This window comes from Choristoneura fumiferana, chromosome 21 (assembly GCF_025370935.1).
Source record: "Choristoneura fumiferana chromosome 21, NRCan_CFum_1, whole genome shotgun sequence".
NCBI classification, from domain to species: Eukaryota; Metazoa; Arthropoda; class Insecta; order Lepidoptera; family Tortricidae; genus Choristoneura; species Choristoneura fumiferana.
The window spans coordinates 18306842-18326718 of record NC_133492.1 but is presented as its reverse complement, the minus strand read 5'-3'; positions in this window follow the sequence as shown (position 1 = coordinate 18326718).

Sequence of the window (19877 nt, the reverse complement as noted above, 5' to 3'; positions counted from 1 at the left end):
AGAATAACAGTTATTAAATTGACTTAAAAACTCACTGAAAAAGCAATGTCAGGACGAGTCAGGACTGCTAAGTACATCAAACTCCTATTAATTTTTGATAAGGCAACTTTTGTTCACATACATTAGGCTTATCAATATTTAATTTACATTCTATAGGAGTTTCAAACCGAATACATTCAGACATATCAAACTTCTCAAGTAACTGTTTAATATCTGCTCCTGATCTACTGTAATTACACTGGCATTTTTGTTAATGTTTATTCTCATGCCAAATAATTTGAACTTGACCTAGATTCTTTATTTGAATTTTTGGCTTAAAATTTGTATTAAGTTATCAGATTCTTTCTTACAATTTGAAAATATCAGAAAATCATCGACGTATACTCCAACAATGGTTTCTTTATTATCACTATGGCTTTTAACAAAAACACAAGGTTCTAACTTGCATTTACTGAATCCTGAATTACACAAAGCCTCTTCCACTCTTTGATACCATGCAAAGTGATGATTGTTTTAATATAAACAGCTTTTCTTAATTTCAACACTTTATTGAATTGCTTATAGGAAAGCCTTCAGGTAAATGCATAAATATGTTTTCTTTTAAGTAACCATTAAGGAAAGGCTGTCACATCTAAATGAGTGATATCCTGTCCAACTGAACACTTAAGCTGAACAATACGTAGCGTTGAATGTCTATACTGGACTAAAGGTCTCTTGGTAATCAATACCAGCCTTCTGGTAAACCTTTGGCCAACAAGTCGTGCACGACATTCACATTATTGTCTGAATCAAACTTCTTCTCAACACCCACTTACACTGCACTACACTTGCGTTGCTGGGAGTATTAACAACTTCCACACTTGGTTGTCTTGGAATGATTGCAGCTCCTCTGCCATCGCCTGCAGCCCACTGTTGTCGCTCAGGACCACTGATGCCTCTGCGTATGTCAGTCCAATCTTCACCTGTAGCTGTAGCGCACATGTTAGCAAAGCCGTACCTCTCAGGCTTCTTCCTTTGCCTCTTGCCGCTACTTGTTACTGGAACTGGTGCACTAGACCTCCATGTGCTGTATCTGGAGTTCATGCATGCTCTGTGGAGCTGTACTAGCCTGTGCAGTATCCTGGCTTTCTCCACTAGGTTCTGGGTCAATATTTTCACCTTCGACATCCAAGTAATCCGACTCACTCTCGAACTTGACTCATTCAGGGGTTCAATTTTCACCACAGATTCCTCTACTTTCTCCCCCACTGAATCTGTGCTCTCTATAAAAATAGTCACTGTGTCAGGACGCTTCGGCTTCTCTTGGATAATTACATCTCTACTTGTATAAACTTGTTTTTTTCTGGGTTATAAATCCTGTACCCTTTAACATTGTCACAAAACCAACAAGTATAATATGTTCTTGGATTTTTATCCCACTTTGTTCTTTTTTCTTTTGGTATATGCACCATCACTGGACTGCCAAAAACACGCAAATGTTGCAAATCTGGTTTTCTGCCAAACCACATCTCGTATGGAGTCTTTTCAATACCTGAAGCTATGGACTGTTCTTTAAGTATACTGCAGTATTAGCCGCTTCCGCCCAATACTTCTTGTCCAATTCTGCTTCGAAAAGTAAGCATCTCCTCTCTCAACGATAGTACGGTTATTTCTCTCGCAAAGCCTTGTTCTTTGGTGTGTATGTGTTTGTTTTCTTGGTGAATGATACCTTCATGCTTGAGAAACCTTGAAAGTTGTTGCTACAGTACACACATCCATTGTCTGTCCGCAATATTTTGATTCTTGTGTTCTGATAATTCTCCACCATTGACTTAAACTCTTTGAAATAACTCAGTGTTTTCACTTTTGGCCTTTAAAAAATATATGAAAGTCATTCTGGTGAAGTCATCGATGAACAGCAGAAAATATCTTGCACTGCCAATTGACTTGCACTCCATCGGACCACAGATGTCTGAGTGCACGATCTGTAACATTTCTGTAGCTCTCGTACCCGTCGAAAATGGCAATCTTGACTGTTTACCTTCACAGCAAACTTGACAGCTAGATTTGCTTGCCATAAATGTGTCTGGATAATACATTCCATCAACTAAACCTTGCTTCATCTTGTTCATGTCTGTGCTATTCAAGTGTCCAAGCCGTCTGTGCCATGTCTGTCCATCAGCTACTGATGACGCAACAAACAAGTCTCAGCTTGCAAGATTAACTGTATACACCATCAACAAGTATCGCCTCGGCAACCAAATCGCCTAATTTGTTTCTTATAAGGCATCGGCCGTGTTCAAAAACAACACTGTTTTCGTTTTTTATCAATTCGCTAACTGATAAAAGGTTAGTTGCAAGACTCGGCACGCACAATACATTTTTCACTGTGATTTCGTAGCCGTAACTTGTCGTGACTCCTACATCACCCGCACATAATACAGGTACTTTCGATTTGTTTGCTACTATAATTTCAGGTAAACTTGACGAATCCAGCCTATTTGTCAACCAACTTTCGTTTGCAGTCATATGTGTACTGGCTCCCGAATCAACATACCAGTCGCATTTATTAAATTTCCCGCTGAGAAAAACAACACTAAATGCATTTGTCTGTTTTTTCTTCTCCGTTTTTTCGTTTATAAATGGACATTGATTCCGGTAATGACCAGGTTGCTTACATTTAAAACATGTTATTGTTTTCGTAGTTTTGACGTTTGAGTTTGAGTTTGACATTGACGTACTCGGAGCATAGATATTCGGAGACGGTCCGCCATGTTTACTAGTGCTGCCACCTTTACCAAGTTTCTTCTTCTGCCAACTTCGGGCAATTAATGCTGAGTTGTCATTACCGTCCATTTCAATTGCGTCAGCATTTTCCATATCCAACAACTTTGTTTTTATGGAATCTGCTGTGATTTGGATCCCGGAATGCTCAATTGCCATAATCATTGGCATAAACCTTTCTGGTAAACCAGCTAGTAGCAATGACCCAATCCAATCATCGTTAATTATAAATCCGGTGCCACTTAACCGTTGTGAATTTTCCACTATTTGAGTAACGTAACTTGTCATGTTTTCGCACTTTTCTAGTCTGATAGATATTAAATGACGGAGTAAAGTTATTCGTCTTGAAAATCCCGAATCATCGAATAAAGTCTTCAGTTTTGTCCATAACTGCTTCGTAGTCTGAGTATCTTTATGTGCACAAACAATGATGCGTCAATGGTCAAAATCAATTTGCCCGTGCTCTGGCATCGGCAACTACCTGTGCGGCTTCGGATGCACCTGCCTCTTGCTTCAGGAACTTGTCTGCGTCCTCAAGTACCAGCAAATTTTGAACTGCGAACGCCAATCGTCGTAGTTTTCGCGACCTTGAGCTTCGGCACGCTCGACAAAAAACTGGAGGTCATCTTCTTGATAAGAACACGCGAAAAACTCACAATAACTATTTTTTTAAAAACAAAAGATTGCATTCGCCCATAACCTATTAAAAGTCGTTGGTTGGCGGTTAGGCATAGACTAATTTATTTTTCTTAATACAAAGACAATAGACATATCTTAGACATATACATAGTTTCACCTAGTAGGATAATAGATGGCGCTACGTTGATTAAATTAACATGTATTTTGATAACTTTCCAACATATATTTTATACCTCAGGCTGCTATTTGGTTATTATTTCGAGAGGTTCAATTGTGTTCAGACTCAAATTTTCAGTTATAAAATTAGAAATATATCGTTTATTGTTTTTAAGTTGCTTAAGATATTATCACTGAAACTTGTGGTAAATACATTTTATTCTATTTTATCTTTTTTCCACAATAACTTAAATTTTCTGCACAAAAGTCAGTTACGTGGTCAGGTTCGGATTATCCCTGACTACTTTGTAGTATTGTAAAAAAATACAAGTATAGAAAAAACTTGTTTTAAACATGGATTGAATGTTCATAATATGATATACCATTCATGCAAACATAAAAAAATTAGGACATTGATAAGACTATTTTTTCTACATTTCCCGTTGTTCCAAAATACACCGTCATTTTCGTAGCCACACTTATTAAGTAATATTTTAAACAAAAAAGAGGTCAAACCTCCTGTAAATCCTTTTTTAACTATTAGCAACTTTGAAAATAAGACTGCGTAAATATGACGTATAATGTTTATCGCAAGCCATAATTATTTATCTATAATTAATGTAATAAAGGTTCAAGTTAGATTTGCGTCAAAGATCGAGCGTCATTTTCGTTACGGTTGCGACTTGGTGAGTATGGGTAAATAAATATAATGTTTTACTGGTGCTGTGTCATTTGCAGTTAAGTTATTTAATATTGATTTCATTTGCTTCAAACCTATAGGATATTTACTGCAGAGCCGCGAAAGTAAGAACTTTTCAATTTCGTGGTCATCATTTTCGTGGTGCTATGGGCCACGAAACTGATTAAAGACCACGAAAAAGATGATTTTCCTACAAGTAGAAAAAATACAGAACACTTTTTATAGAATTTTCTGCTTTTTACAGTGTAACCGTTTATGCCGTTATTGATTTAATTGATTTAAATGAAGAATGGTTGACCGTCAACAACATTTGCTCCAGGTGTGGTTATAGGAATTATGACCAGTGCGACGCTAATTTTGTTAACTGGCGAGAGGTTCAAGAATTATTTTGCCCTGAATGTACGTGTGAAATGTACATATCTAAATATTAAAAAAAAAACTTCGTCATTTAGAGGAGCATTTTGTTGTGTTGTTTCGTTGTAACATAATTTCGTTCGGGTCTACCGTAGACCTACACGGGGGAAGGTATTGAAAGCTGTTTTGGTTTGTGAGTTGAAGTTATAATCTTACTTTAATTAAATAATTTCTAGATAGTATTTAAAAGGTTACAAAAATGACAATTTGTAGTCGTCATTTTCGTGGTCAAGTTTTAATTTATTTTTTATATAGATATCGATTGTATATTTCTGTTGATACCTGATTAATTAAATAATGCTTATTCTTTTTCTCATTATGATCGGATTTTCATTCAAATAGTACAATTATAAGATTTAAAATAAACAAAATGTTCTTTTTCGTGGTCTCGGTGCTCATTTTTGTTACCGTTAAAATTGGATTTTTGCTTTTTTTAACCAAAATAAACTTTATCGATCTCTTATAATATAAAGCATTTATCGGTACATATCCTTATGTTGAAAATAAAACAGACCACATCAAAATGTGTGTTTATATTTCTGTAACATTTATCTTACACCTCAAATAATTAGGTACCCACTTACTCTTAAACTACTAATAATTCTCAAGAAAACTTAGCGGTTGTAGTTTTCCTTGTAAGTTTGATATACTTATTACCATCCTGATTTTTTTTTAATTTTTCCACCCACCGGTTTAAATTTTAGAGGGGAGACGCTCGATTTTAATGAAAATTTTCATTTTAAAATTGAATATTTTGCAAACACATCACTGAATCCAAAAATAGTTATAGCAACCCCCTAATGGTTTTAAAAGACATATCCAACGATACCCCACACTACAAGGTTGGATGAGAAAAAAAAACACCCCCACTTTATGTCTATCTCCCATAATACTCAAAAAAAATTTTTTTTCAAGTTTTTATTGTACCATTTTGTCGGCATAGTTTACATACTCGTATATATTCGTGCAAAATTACAGCTTTCTAGCATTGATAGTCCCTGAGCAAGCCGCGGACGGACATACAGACAGACAGACAGACAGGCATGGCGAAACTATAAGGGTTCCGTTTTTGCCATTTTGGCTACGGAACCCTAAAAATACTAGTATCTTACTCAGTTTGGGAATCGAATCTGGTCGTATTGAATTATATAATACTAGCAAAAACAAGTATAATATCTAAAAGTGATTGACTTAGTGTTGTGTCCATGACACCAATATCTTACCGCAACGACTGTGCAAGATAGATGTATTTGTGAGACACATAATTGTGTTCATACAATGGCAACTGTCCAGTAAGACGGTGTGGTCTGTAATACGAGCAAAATAATATTAAAACATAGATCGTCCTCGTCAAACTGAACAACATTAGTTCAGCAACTTTTTAAAATAATATAGTCTTTGAATTTACCTTTTTCATATAAATAAAATACTGCTATAATCAATGTACGCCATCCTAGAATCCAACTGACGTCGCCTGTCACGCTACAAACATCGAGCATTTTGCTTTCAATTGCTTCTTCGGATAAACTTAAAAGTGTAATAAAAATGAAAAAAACTAGTTAATTATTTTTAAAAGTCGCTGAACTAATGCTGTTCAGTTTGAGGAGTATGATCTATGTTTACATTATTTTCTCATATTACAGGCCACACCTGGTATATATATTTTTTAATTTTGCGTGATATTTCTTTGCGTCTTCTCAGCACAAATAAAAAAACATAGTAAATATTTGGGAATTAGCATAGGATTTAAAAATCCGGAATTTTAACTAAACAATTAGAACGAATGGTCTTCGCGAGCGAATCTGCGGGATAAAGCTAGTATTATACATGGTATTAGTGTGCCCCACAAGCATTAGCTCCACGTGAGCGCCGCTCAAACTCGTATTATCAGATGTGTCGCGACAACCCGCTAATGTCGCTGATTTGCATGTAATGGCGACCGCAGCGCACGACTAAAGAAATGGCACAGAGAATGAGGTTCCAAATGGTACATAAATTACATCTGTTTTGGTAGGGCTGGCGCAGAAATATATTTTATGTTGTATAGCCAACCAAGAAATTTAATCGATTATATATAATTGGGCGCAAAGAAATCGAGCCACCTTTGCAATTTTTACGTTGATTTTATGTTTTTTAGGTCGTAAGTGTTATCATGGAAACGTAAAAATTTGCAAGGGTGGCTTGATTTCTTTTCTCCCAAGTGTATGTAGTTCTTAAACTCGCTCGCCTGACTGAACGTAATCTAAGACCCTTTGTTTCAGTCGACTCGTAACCACGGCCGCTACAATGTGATCGAAACGTCGAGGGAATTTTATCAATAAAGTAGTTCGTGATTAAAGTTTCGAGTAATATTTTTAATAAATATTTGGAAATTTAAACTGAGTGCAGGACTGCAATTCATATCGAAGCCTAAGATCGAATGACCCCTCCCCGGTTGCCTGGAGACAGCATTTTATCTTGGATTCTGATCATTAACTTATAATTAGTAGGTACTATACGTACAAGAAAACTGGCTATTTAGGCAAAGCTTGTACTTGCTATAGTTTTATCAGGCCAGGTTGTATAAAACTTAGGCTCAATTCGCACGACAGATTACAAAACTTTACTTGATAATCTGAAGTCAGCGCTGTTTTAAGTTCAATTTGATTTACTGTTCACCGTTCTACATTGAAAATAAAATAGTGCTCGCTAAAAAATGCCGCGTCTCTAAGAACGTTATCCTGTTACAATTATCCTGTTGTAATTAAGACTCGTTAAAAACCTGGGGGAATTGGGCTTTTAGTCTCTGCTTTGTTTCTTTACTATGTGATCGCAGCACGCGACCCCGTACCACGACATCAGGTGCGAATTATTTTCTTTATTAACACACATTTCAATAGTTGACCCATATTTCGGAGTACCTGCCTAGTTATATTGTTTAATTAACCAGCCAAAATCGGCTGCGCTCGCGCTAAATGTAGATCAAATGTAGTCAAATTTTAACTCCAGGATTTCAACAAATTCCCATTCATCTTCCCAGTCTACGTACCCACAGCTAAGCAGAGAAAATTAAAGAGCTTGGGCCGTAATTACCAAGCCGGCCCAGTATGGATTGGGAACTTCACACAAACCAATTGAATTGCTTCTCAGGTTTGTGATGTTTTCATTCAACATCGTGAGAATGTATTTAGTTGGTCGCTTTCGTGTAAAAGTGTACCCTTTTTTTAATATGGTTTTTCCAACTCAGAATCAAGAGCACAATCAATTTCGACAGTTTAAAAAAAATCTCCATTTTTCATACAAAATTTTATGAGTCAGTTTGTTACGCTCATACTGAGTATGAAAAAAAAAACGTAACAAAACGTGAACAAAACTGTCATTTTTTTTGGGTACATTTTTTTGAACTATCGTATTCGATTGTGCTCATGATTCTAAGTAGAAAAAAACCATATTTTTCCAAAATTAAAAAAAGACCAGATTCGCACATTAATTTCGAAAAATTCAGAGAGCTTGAGAGACCACAGGTGAAACCGCTAGGCCACCGCGGTTATTTTTCCATTGCAACATTCTAAAGCTTGCATCGGTTCTTCATTAAAGTTGCATGAAGACCACAGGTGCAAAATTTCATATCTCTTGATTTAGCGATTTAATTTTATTTCTAAAATTACTTCGACGTTTCGGTGATGTTACCCCGTTAAATATACAAGTTAACTCATTATAAAGCCGAGTTTAGACTTGCAAGAAAAATCGTGCAAGTTGCATTACATTGCGGCGCTTGATTGACCACTACAAACTCGTTGGCTTTACGGCCTCGCAATGTAATGCAACTTGCGTGATTTTTCTTGCAAGTCTAAACTCGGCTTAACCTTTGTTTTATTCATCACCATCAGCCTATAGCAGTCCACTGTTGGACATAGGTCTCCCCCACTGAGCGCCATTGCGCCCTCCCTCCCTGTCTTCGGCTCGACGCAACCAGCTTCTATCACCAGCTTATTATTATTATGCGAATGTAACCGTTAATTTTTTTAACACAGGTTTAATGGAAATTGTTTAACGGAAATAGGTAGATTTTATCAAGAACCAAGTTAGACCATTCAATGTAAATTGTGGTACAGGGTGCAGTCGCTCGTTTGGGTGAATCGAATCGCAGTGTGATAGCGCTATCTTAGATTTTATAGCAAAATAAATGAGTCGATTTCGACGATGTATGTTACTGACTGCTAGATTGTTCACAAGTCTTTTATGAACTGTCGAACTAAGTAGATGCAAGTAGATATGCTTGTAGGTCTTACCATAAATAACCTAACCTAACCAACAATAAGTTGGAAAACCCCCGACTTTGTCACTTCAAAGTTCAATATTTCAAAAATGGCTTAACCGATTTTGATAAAACATATCCAAGAAACATCGCTAGAAAACCTTCTTTCAAATAAAAAATAACCGGGTTCAAATGGGTACACCCGTTTAAGAGCTACGGTGCCACAGACTCACATAGTGGTCCAACTTATAACACCCCTCTTTTGCGTCGGGGGTTAAAAACTGGCCACGTACGAGTTGGGCGGTACCGTGGGCTTCATAAAAAAAATTGTAGGTGTGTCAAGGTCTTATCTTTAAAAATTCATTGTTATCTGCGCTCTGCTTCTAAGTAAGAGAATATAAGACAGACACAGTTTTAAGTACAATGTACGACGTTTGGGGTCATTAAATATATAAGTTCATTGACACCCTATTATTAATTTATTTGTTTTAGCGGCAATGAAAATACAAATCTGTTCTAAATATTATAAATGCGAAAGTGACTTTAATTGATTGTTTGATCTACTTTTACGACTTAACATGCTCTTGGTCGATAATTGTATTTAGTTTTGCGGTTTCCCCGTAAAGAAAGAAGTATTTTACTTAAATATAGCTTAAATGTAGCTAAAACACACAACATAATAAAAACAGAAAAAAAATGCTGGAGCTTAGAATCGAACCCCAATCAATCCGGTATAGGTGTCCCCGAAACAGAACATAAAGTTTTTTTTTAATTTGCGAATACTCTCTTCTTCGTCATATATTGATAGGTAGTTAAAGGTAGGTATGTATATCACGACCAAGCTAAATTTGCACCTCGCACTTAACAAAAACCGTTAAAAAAAATTAAATTGAACAAATAGGAGACGAAAATTCGTAAGATGCGATGCGTATCGGCGACAAAGAATGAACGCTGTTAATGCTAAAATTTTCGTCTCCTATTTGTTGAATTATAAATTTTTGAACTGTTCTTGTTAAGCGCGAGGTGCAAACATACTCGTGTTACAGGCAAAAGGCGGCAGTCTTTTACGCCGATTTCAAGTATATAATTTCAAATAAAAATTTACTTGGTATGATTAGCAAAGAAAACTGTTAACGTTCAAATCAAAGACAGCCTTTTAATTGAAAATACAAACTGAAATATAGATGCACAGAAAAAACAGAAAAATAAGACCATCACTGGAATCGAACCCAGGTCCTCGGTAATCCGTACCGCGTGCTATACCGCTACACCACTGATGGTCAAACGGTACCGACACGAATTTCCCTATGCACCTTATATCTCAGCTTGTGTTTCTTACTTAGTCACTTAAGCAGCGACGCTAGCGACATCTATGCCGTAAGCCCTCAAACTTTTTTTCGGCATTCTTTGGAACTAACCGCTCACCCGGACAAGAGATATCGTTTCTAAGCAATCAAATTAAGATTGGTTTTTGGAATCTTTTTGTATTTTTTATTTCAATTCCAAATTTTACTTTTACGGTCATCCCGTAAAAACCGAAATTGAAAATACAAACTGAAATATAGATAACCTATATTTCATTCTATATTACAGTTTATCATATTTCAGTTTGTATTTTCAATTTCGGTTTTACGGGATGACCGTAAAAAAAAAAATTTGGAATTGAAATAAAAATACAAAAAGATTCCAAAAAACCAATCTTAATTTGATTGCTTAGAAACGATATCTCTTGTCCGGGTGAGCGGTTAGTTCCAAAGGAATGCCGAAAAAAGTTTGAGGGCTTACGGCATAGATGTCGCTAGCGTCGCTGCTTAAGTGACTAAGTAGAAACACAAGCTGAGTATCTATATTTCAGTTTGTATTTTCAATTTCGGTTTTACGGGATGACCGTAAAAGTAAAAATTTGGAATTGAAATAAAAAATACAAAAAGATTCCAAAAAACCAATCTTACAGCCTTTTAATGTTGCCAGCGCTAAAATTTAAATTCCAGCTATTTCGTGGCAATCATATTCGATTTCCGATTTAAAATTTTGTTTAATAGAATAAAACATAAGTAGTTTTACTTTTAGGCGTTTTAAATGATAAAAAAAAAACAATTTAGAATAATAATAATATATGTTATGGAGTTTTACTTCTACGAATTTTTTTTTTACAAATGGTAACATTGTGTAACATTAAGCATATCAGCGCCACCTAGGCGATCTTTAGAGAGATCGAGCGCGTGAGTATTATCTTATGAGACTCATCCAATAGATGGCGTTTTTACCAGAGCTCTAAGATAACACAGCAACACTTTGATAACAAGATAACACTTTGTTCTAAGATAACACAGCATGCATTACCTTTTCCAATACTCCAACAACAACTTTCCAACTCCTGTCACTTTGACAGTGTGTATGGTATCGACAAATATACGTTTGTGCAACTACCGTCAATCCCCCGATAAATCACGTCAGTTCTAACCGGCAGGTTTGTCCATTTATCCGAGCAATTTACGCGATGCGCTAATTATTTGCGCGATAATTAGGCGCCGTAATAACGTATGCGGGGGTTGTCCGCAATTTGTAAACCGTATATTGACAGACCAGAGGCCAGCATTTTCTATAATGAAATAGTGCATTTTATAACATTTTCACCTTATTATTTATGTAACTCAAATGAGTAGGTACCTACGAGTATGTACATGTAAACCAAACAAAAATAACCTTAGATATCTTAACTAAATATAATAACTATATTATAACAATAACTAACCTAACCATAAAAAATAATTTTGAATACAAGCTTTTTTTTTTGACTGTACTTTTTGTTGACTATACATGCATTGTCACCCAAACTACATTTGCATACCAAATTTCAAGTCGATGCTATTAACCGTTGAAGAGTTCCGTCCTGCGGAGACGATCCTGGCTGGACTACCAGGATGTTACTACTAGATTATTGTATTGTCATGCGGTTTACATTAGTATTCCAAATTTCAAGTTAATCTGACTACTGAAAGTAGTTCAAATGTAACTTGCAAGATTTTATTACAGACAGACAGACAGACAGACAACGGGACAGGTAAAACTAAACAAAAACTTGTAAAAAATATAAAAGAACACCCCGTCTAATAGATCTGTCTGTTGCATAAAACTAGATTTACTTATAAATATTGACATTATGGATTATCTATCCTCGCACAGCACCGCTCTGGTGGAATCAGCTGAGCGGAGCGAGGTGAGGTAAATGAAGCGTTCCTATTGGTTCATGAAAGCACATTCCTCGCAATACATCCTTGCACGATTCGCATATCTGGCTGAAACGCAACCGAAGAGTCAAGAGCAAAATTTCCTGTTTTGCGTCAAGATACTTGTAATTATTGGAAGGCTCTGTAAGCTTGATTTTTGGAGTCTTTTTGTATTTTTTTATTCCAACTCAAAAATTTGTTACTTTTACGGTCATCCTGTAAAATCCATATCGAAAATACAAACTGAAACATAGATGCACAGAAAAAACCAAAAAAGAGACCAGCGCTAGGAATCGAACCCAGGTCCTCAGCATTCCGTGCTGTGTGCTATACCGCTACACCACCACTGGACAGGAGTACAGACACGAATTTCTCCTATGCTTCTTATTTAGTCACTTAAGCATTGACACTAAGCTCTCTAAGCCTTTTATATTTGCAATTGCTTTAAACACAAGTACGATTTCGACATATTTACCGGCAGAGTTTTAGAACCGTTAAAATATGAAGAAAACCATTTATCCTTCTCCGTGCTAAGCACATGAAAAATCACTGATTTCAAACCTGCGTTCGGAAACTGGCATACTGGAGTTTATGCAGTAAATAAAGCAGGTGTGAACCTCCGGGCGTTTGCGATAGGCACCCATTATGAATATCAAATGAGTACCAACGAGTCATTCGTATGCATAGAATATCCGTGTAATTTGCCAACTCATTGCCAGGATCAAGGCGAGATTTAAAAAGCCGGTGGAATTACCGGGGAAAATAAGAAAACCTGGAGACGCCGGGATGAACCGCACCAACCGCACGGTTCGGTACGCAGTCGCTGGTCGAAGGGATTCAGGAACTTGACCCACCTCAATATTTATCCCAGCCTATATTATGTAATTATGTCCACCTCTACCACCGACGCGGACGCCTCAATGTGACCACGACCGCTCTGCCAAGAGCGACACGACAAAGAAGAAGAAGAAGAAGATATTATGTAAACATCCCTCTGCTCGGCATAGTCCTCCCCTCAAAATGTACCGTGGCTTGGACCGTGGTTCCCACGCGGGCTCAATACGGCTTGGGTACTTGACACACCACTGAATTGCTCCTTAGGTTGGTGTGGCCGCGAAGGAACGCGTTAGGTGTTCGGATACTCGCTGATTGTTCCAGTCGTATCGGAATCCGCTCATTTATTTGGACGCTCGTAAAGATCCACAGAAATCTAATGACGTTCTTTATTATCTACAGTTAAAGACACGGGGAAACGAGAAACTTCAATTGGCTTTTAAGTGCCGATTAACTTTAAAAATAAGAATATGCTTTATTGCCACAAAATAAATATAACGGCGCGCGCTATAGTTATAGTTGATTATTGATTGCGAATTGTTTAAGTTATTAATTGAAGGTAGTTTCACATTTATTATTTTTAGAGCGGGTAACACCAAATGGAGTTGTAGGTGTCATGGCGGTGGCGGTTGGCATGTCATTCGTTGACAGATCGCCGCACGTAATGCATGCCTATTAACCCGTTGGCTCTAAATCCATTTAAATTAGTGCAATTCTTATTCAGTTTATTGTGCTTTGAATTCATTAAATTAGTGATTCAGTGATAATACGGTGTTATTATTTTCGCGGTGGAATAACCTGAATAGGATATCCGCCATGGATCAGTCCCAGGTATGTGATCCGTAGAATACCCTGAATAGGATATCCGCCATGGATCAGCCCCATGTATGTGATCCGTAGAATACCCTGAATAGGATATCCGCCATGGATCAGCCCCAGGTATGTGATCCGTAGAATACCCTGAATAGGATATCCGCCATGGATCAGTCCCAGGTATGTGATCCGTGGAATACCTGAATAGGATATCCGCCATGGATCAGCCCCAGGTATGTGATCCGTGGAATACCCTGAATAGGATATCCGCCATGGATCAGCCCCAGGTATGTGATCCGTAGAATACCCTGAATAGGATATCCGCCATGGATCAGTCCCAGGTATGTGATCCGTAGAATACCCTGAATAGGATATCCGCCATGGATCAGCCCCAGGTATGTGATCCGCCTCCTGCGAGTGTCTCCCGACCACCTGACGCTGCGATAAATATAATAAATATTTAGAACATATATCAAGAACAGTGACCATAACATTCTCAAATAATAAAAAAACACTGTAAGAACTACACAGCACTTTTGAGGCTATAGGTCTCACACTCAGCACGTGCTGGACAAGCAGTCTAGCAGCCTACGAATAATAATTAATATTCGTAGCTAGCAGCGCTAGTTTTCAGACTGGGCCTTTGAGTTCGATAGGTTGCTTTGTTTAAGACAAGCATGACTATCCACAACTAGGACGTCTTGTAGGCCTTTTTTAAATCTCGATTTAAGGCTTAAACTGACAGTTCTTGTATGGATCTGACAGGACTTAAGACCACTTAAACCGAGATTAAAAAGCCTGCAAGTGGACTCTAATCAATATAATTAAGACAAGAAGCGCACTTTTATATAATAGCTGTTGCCCGCAACTTAGAAATGAAATAGAAATAGAAATCCTTTATTCGTGACAAAGTAACGTAGCATAACAAAAAGGTATTAAAAATTAAGAACGTTGTATGTCACGAAATGGTCCCAAATCAGCAAAAATTGCCGGTCTTGCGAACGGCGCTGTTCTTCCTTTGGGACCATCTGTTTAACATACATTAAAATAAAAACCAATTTTACTAAAGTGAACACCGACACATTATTCCGTTTAAAGAAAGAAGAAAATATTAAACATTTATACTTAACAAATGAAGTTACCATGCAGGCAAAGGCTATACTCCTTTACCTTTTTGTCTATAACCAGAAAAAAAACGAAACAAGGAATAAACAACAAACGAACGCGAACTTCGTTTACGCGAATTATTTGTTAATCGCTATCCCGTGAGAAATATGCAATATTCCGAGATAAAACTATTCTGTTCTTTTCGAGGTCTAAACTATAATCAAAATCTTTGTTGACACATACCTACATGCCGTGCAGGTGGTAGGACCTTGCGCAAGGTCCGCTCAGATTGCTACCACCATCTTGCTCGCTAATCCTGCCGTGAAGTAGCAGTGCTTGCACTGTTGTGTTTCGGCGTGGAGAGTAAGACAGCCGGTAAAATTACTGGCACTTTAGGTATCCCATCTCAGGCCTCTAGGTTGGCAACGCATCTGCAATACCCCTGGTGATGCAGATGTTTATGGGCGGTGGTGATCTCTTACCATCAGGAGACCCACATGCTCGTTTGCCATCCAGTCGAATAAAAAAAACTTATTTTTATCAAGCAACAAATACTCACCAAAAGCAACAATTAAAATTATATAATCGTAAACTCAAAATGCTATTTTCTTTATTAAAACTCGTGCCATGTTTATGACTATTGAAATCTGCAATCACCTTCTCTTCCCTACTTATAAAAACCTGGAAAGCCCACATTTATTTTGTAAGCACCTAAAATTGTCTTTACTCGTAATTAAAACAACAATCAATCACATTTATTAATCATACTTAGTTTGAAAGTCGAAAAAAAAACATTCAAAAGATTTAGTTTTGTAATCTAGAGTCTTTAACTGGGCCATCCGGCCGTCTAATCAATCAATGATATAGTTTTTATTAATCCTTTATAGCTACACTCATTTCCTGGAAAACCTGTCCCGAGTTCCCGTAACCTTTGACAGTTTAGTAGCCATCGATCGGTCTCGGGCGTCAACCCTACCTCGTAATACCTCAGGCAAACAGAACAACTGTCAATAACGTTCCAAAACTACACCGACCCGGGCAGAAATCCCTCGAATTTCACCCCTAAAGTGTCAGCTGTAGGTCTCCTTTCCGTTGGTGAAAGTAAGAGCTAAGTTTTGTGTTGTTAAGGAAATTAAATCACTAAAGATATTACGTCGTGCCGCGGCATAATATCGGGGTTATGCTCGAATTTGACGCCTGCCTGCCGAGGATAAATAGGGCTCGAGAAAAATGCCTCGGACACAGATTTTCGAGGTTTTGTGTGAATTCAGGTCGCTGAGTTGGTGTTTTCGCTTTTTTACGGGAGTTGTTACACTTTCAATTATGTTTTACGTATAAAATCGATTTTACTACGTTTATAAAATATTATCCACCAGTTTTAGAAATTTTGACACGGGACCTCAAGCTTCATAGTCAGGTTCTCTAACCACTAGGCCATCTGGTCGTAAAGTGGCTCCGAAAGTAAGTATAATTTTTTACGTAGCTCGTTGCGTGACTCTGAACATCTCCAAAAGCCAAAAGCTTAGGATTACGACTCAGAGCCATAGGTTATCACTGGCAACACACTCTGATTGAAGACTCTAGTCTAGACTAGTAGGTAGTCGTAATAAAAATGTTAGCTTCGGCTATTTCCAGCAACTGTGTATAAATCAAAGAAAGTGGAAATGATCTCAATTCACACCGCAAGTTAGTACCTTCGGCGGGCGAGAGATGGCACCACATCCTTTATTACCCGCTCAAAGGCTAAGGTCGCTGCAATTATCTACGAACAGCAGATCGCCCTTTCATTCCTAATTGGATTAACCGTTTTCTTTCACCCAAGGGAGCCATTTTGGTAATGGTGGAAATTATCTCGCTATAAATAGTTGAAGAATTCAGCTTTATGAGACGGTTTTTACGATTGCCGCGTTCAATCGAAGCTATGATGTTAGAGATAACCGTTTTGGCTGCGACCTTTTTGTGGAGTGCCCTGTTAAGACGGAAAGGTTTGTTCTTCGATTATTCATTTAATTTTCCTTCTTTAGAGTTCCGTCACACATAGGAAAAGTAAGTAAAAACCTTGGAAACAAATGCACTTCTTTTTCTTCGGGCTGTTATGTTGAAAATTTAACCTTTACAGAATCATTTTTTTAAACGTGTACAAGTTTTGACGCGTGCAAGTCCTGAAGTGTTGATTTTTGTTAAATGGTCTGGTTTTATTTCAGCGAAACAAAACGCCTTATTTCGGGTATTAAAAAAAATATACGGCAGATTTACGGTTAATTTTACATTAAATTCATCATCTCGGCCCTACCCTTCACATATACATCCCGCAACAGGGCACCTAGCTTCCTCTCAGAATGATTGGATTGTAGTTCCCATGCGGGACCACATATACTTCACCCACCATTGACGCCTTGTTGACAGCCACGTCTGTAACTGGCGTCACTGAAAATCAGCTCTACAAAATTATCTCCAGACCTTTTCATGATACATAGCTATGGCCGCCCTTTTAGCTATAGGCATGACTGTATGGTCGACCAAGAAAGTGTTTAACCAATTTTAATGACAGTTCCTACTTCAGAAAAAAAAGAAGGCAATATTGACTTGTGAGTAAAACTAGACTTTGACTTTTGAAGCGCTACAGATGACATTAACGCTTACGGCGGTTAACCAATTTATTGGTCGACTAAATATACCTATTTTAGTCTAAATACGTTTCTGTATGTGTATTCTATCAGCTAATAAACCATTCTTATTTTGATCCACTTAGCCGCAGTCATATGTTGTATAAGTTGCCACACAATACGTTGCAAAGAAAACAGCCCGGTAACTAGACCCGCGAATCATATTAAACGCGTTATACATAATGCATTAGTTGCTCAGATGTTCTAGCGTAGGCCGCGCACGTCGCTCCATCGGCTAGAACAGGTAATGCGATCGACTCCCTGGGCGATTGTGGTGCGTCCGAGTTTGAAAGCTGGGGCTAGCTTAATGGGAAGTCCTGTTTAATACATACTAAAGCCACGCCAGAAATCATTTTGAATGTGTCGTTACACTAAAGGACCGTGCGACTGCGTCTACAGCGTGTATTGTTATAGCCTCAAGCAGTAACAAGACGTAGATTTAAGTTGGTACTGTGAGTGAACCGATATTAATTGTTAATTTAGAATTAACTATCAGAGCATAATTAATTATTTGCGAGCAGCAATCTAATGCGTACAATAATTTGATCGAGAAAAAATGGTCTGTGACACTTGTCACGTCAACAAGTGCAAACTTTTGAATAAAAACATACTGCCTCCGTAAATTGAAAGGCGCTATTTAAAAAAAAAACGCTTTTCTGTCATTTACACCATGTTATGCAGAATGTTTTAAGCTACACAATGGTATTAATAACTCAAAAGTATTTTTTTTTAAGATAGCGCCTTTTGGCTTAGAAGAGCAGCATTGTAGTATCACGTAGTGATACATTGCGTGCTAATTTATTTTACAAGGAAAATAAGTCATTTTTTTATTTAAACATAATACATCTTTTTACTAAAAATACACGCTGTATAAGTGATCGTTCTTTAGAGGAATCTAGCATTCAGTATTCATTTATTTGGCAAAAACATAAAACATAAGACTTATCAATACTAGTACTTACAGAAATTATGCACCCTGGTTGGGTATAGCCACAATTTATATGTATGAAATTATAATCTAATTCTATTACACAACTAAAAGTTACATTCCTACATACCTGCCTAAAAACTACTTAAAAAATACTAGACACAAAAATATATTTCTATTATTGAAATTGCACAAAGGTTGTCGCACACGTAACCCTCGGTACGAATCTGCGTCGCCTCACCTCATCTACTAGCCGTCAACCAAACGCAAGCACGTAACGGTAACGGCTCAGCACTTCCGAGGTGTCCGCGCGGCTGCGGCTAGGTGACTTCGCGCTTACAGCTGGTCGAGAGTGCGCTTAAAGCGTTAATACAGTACCTAGTTATTAAAACAACAAAAAAATATTTACACTAAAATTTCGTTCCGTTTCATTAAAAATCCATTTGGTCACAGTGTTATGTATTGTAACGACAGAGGTCGCTAGCAGGCTTAAACTGTCGGCCGCTACTCATAAAGAGATTACAACTGGTATCGCATAAAATATATCATTTAAAGTCGACAGTGCCATATGAGTTGCAGTTTTTGCTTTTTGTTTTTACTATCGAATCATAAAATTGACGGGATCACTGTGTTATGTTGTTTGAAAACATTCATGATTCAAATAATACAAACTGTTAACTAATTTAATAACTAGGTAGCATTTAGGAGTGTGTTTAGGTGTGTGACTTAGTGATATATATTTATTTGTCATAATATATTTTTCTTATATACTGTCAACTCTAAAATAACACTTAAATTTTATTTATTATTAATGCAGTAGCACTGCGTAAAAAATTGAAATCAATTTTCTAAATCTCCAGATGTAGATCACTTTATATGTTGTAGGTTTTTAATAATGGAATAATTATAAATATAACTTAGCTAACAAAAAGTTGGAAATCCCCCAAATTTGTCACTTCAAAGTTCAATATCTCAAAAACAGCCGAACCGATTTTGATGAAACACGTCTAAGAACCATCGCTAGAAACCCTGATTTCAAATACAACCGCATTCAAATCGGTCCACCCGTTTAAGAGCTACGGTGCCACAGACAGACACACAGACAGACAGATAGACAGACAGACGGACACGCATAGCGGTCAAACTTATAACACCCCTCTTTTTGGGTCGAGGGTTAAAAAACAAATATTCACCCCTCTTCAAATGTTCCCAACTAGAATTAAATACACCTAAGCCAAACACACCTGAATTATAACATAAAATTGGTTGTAAACTAGATTTCCGATGTTGTTAACAATATGTGCTGATTGGGTGCATTGTGTTTACTATGAAGCCGTTTGTTGTGAATATAGCCGCGAAATCACAATTTACTATCGCGATTGTATGGTTA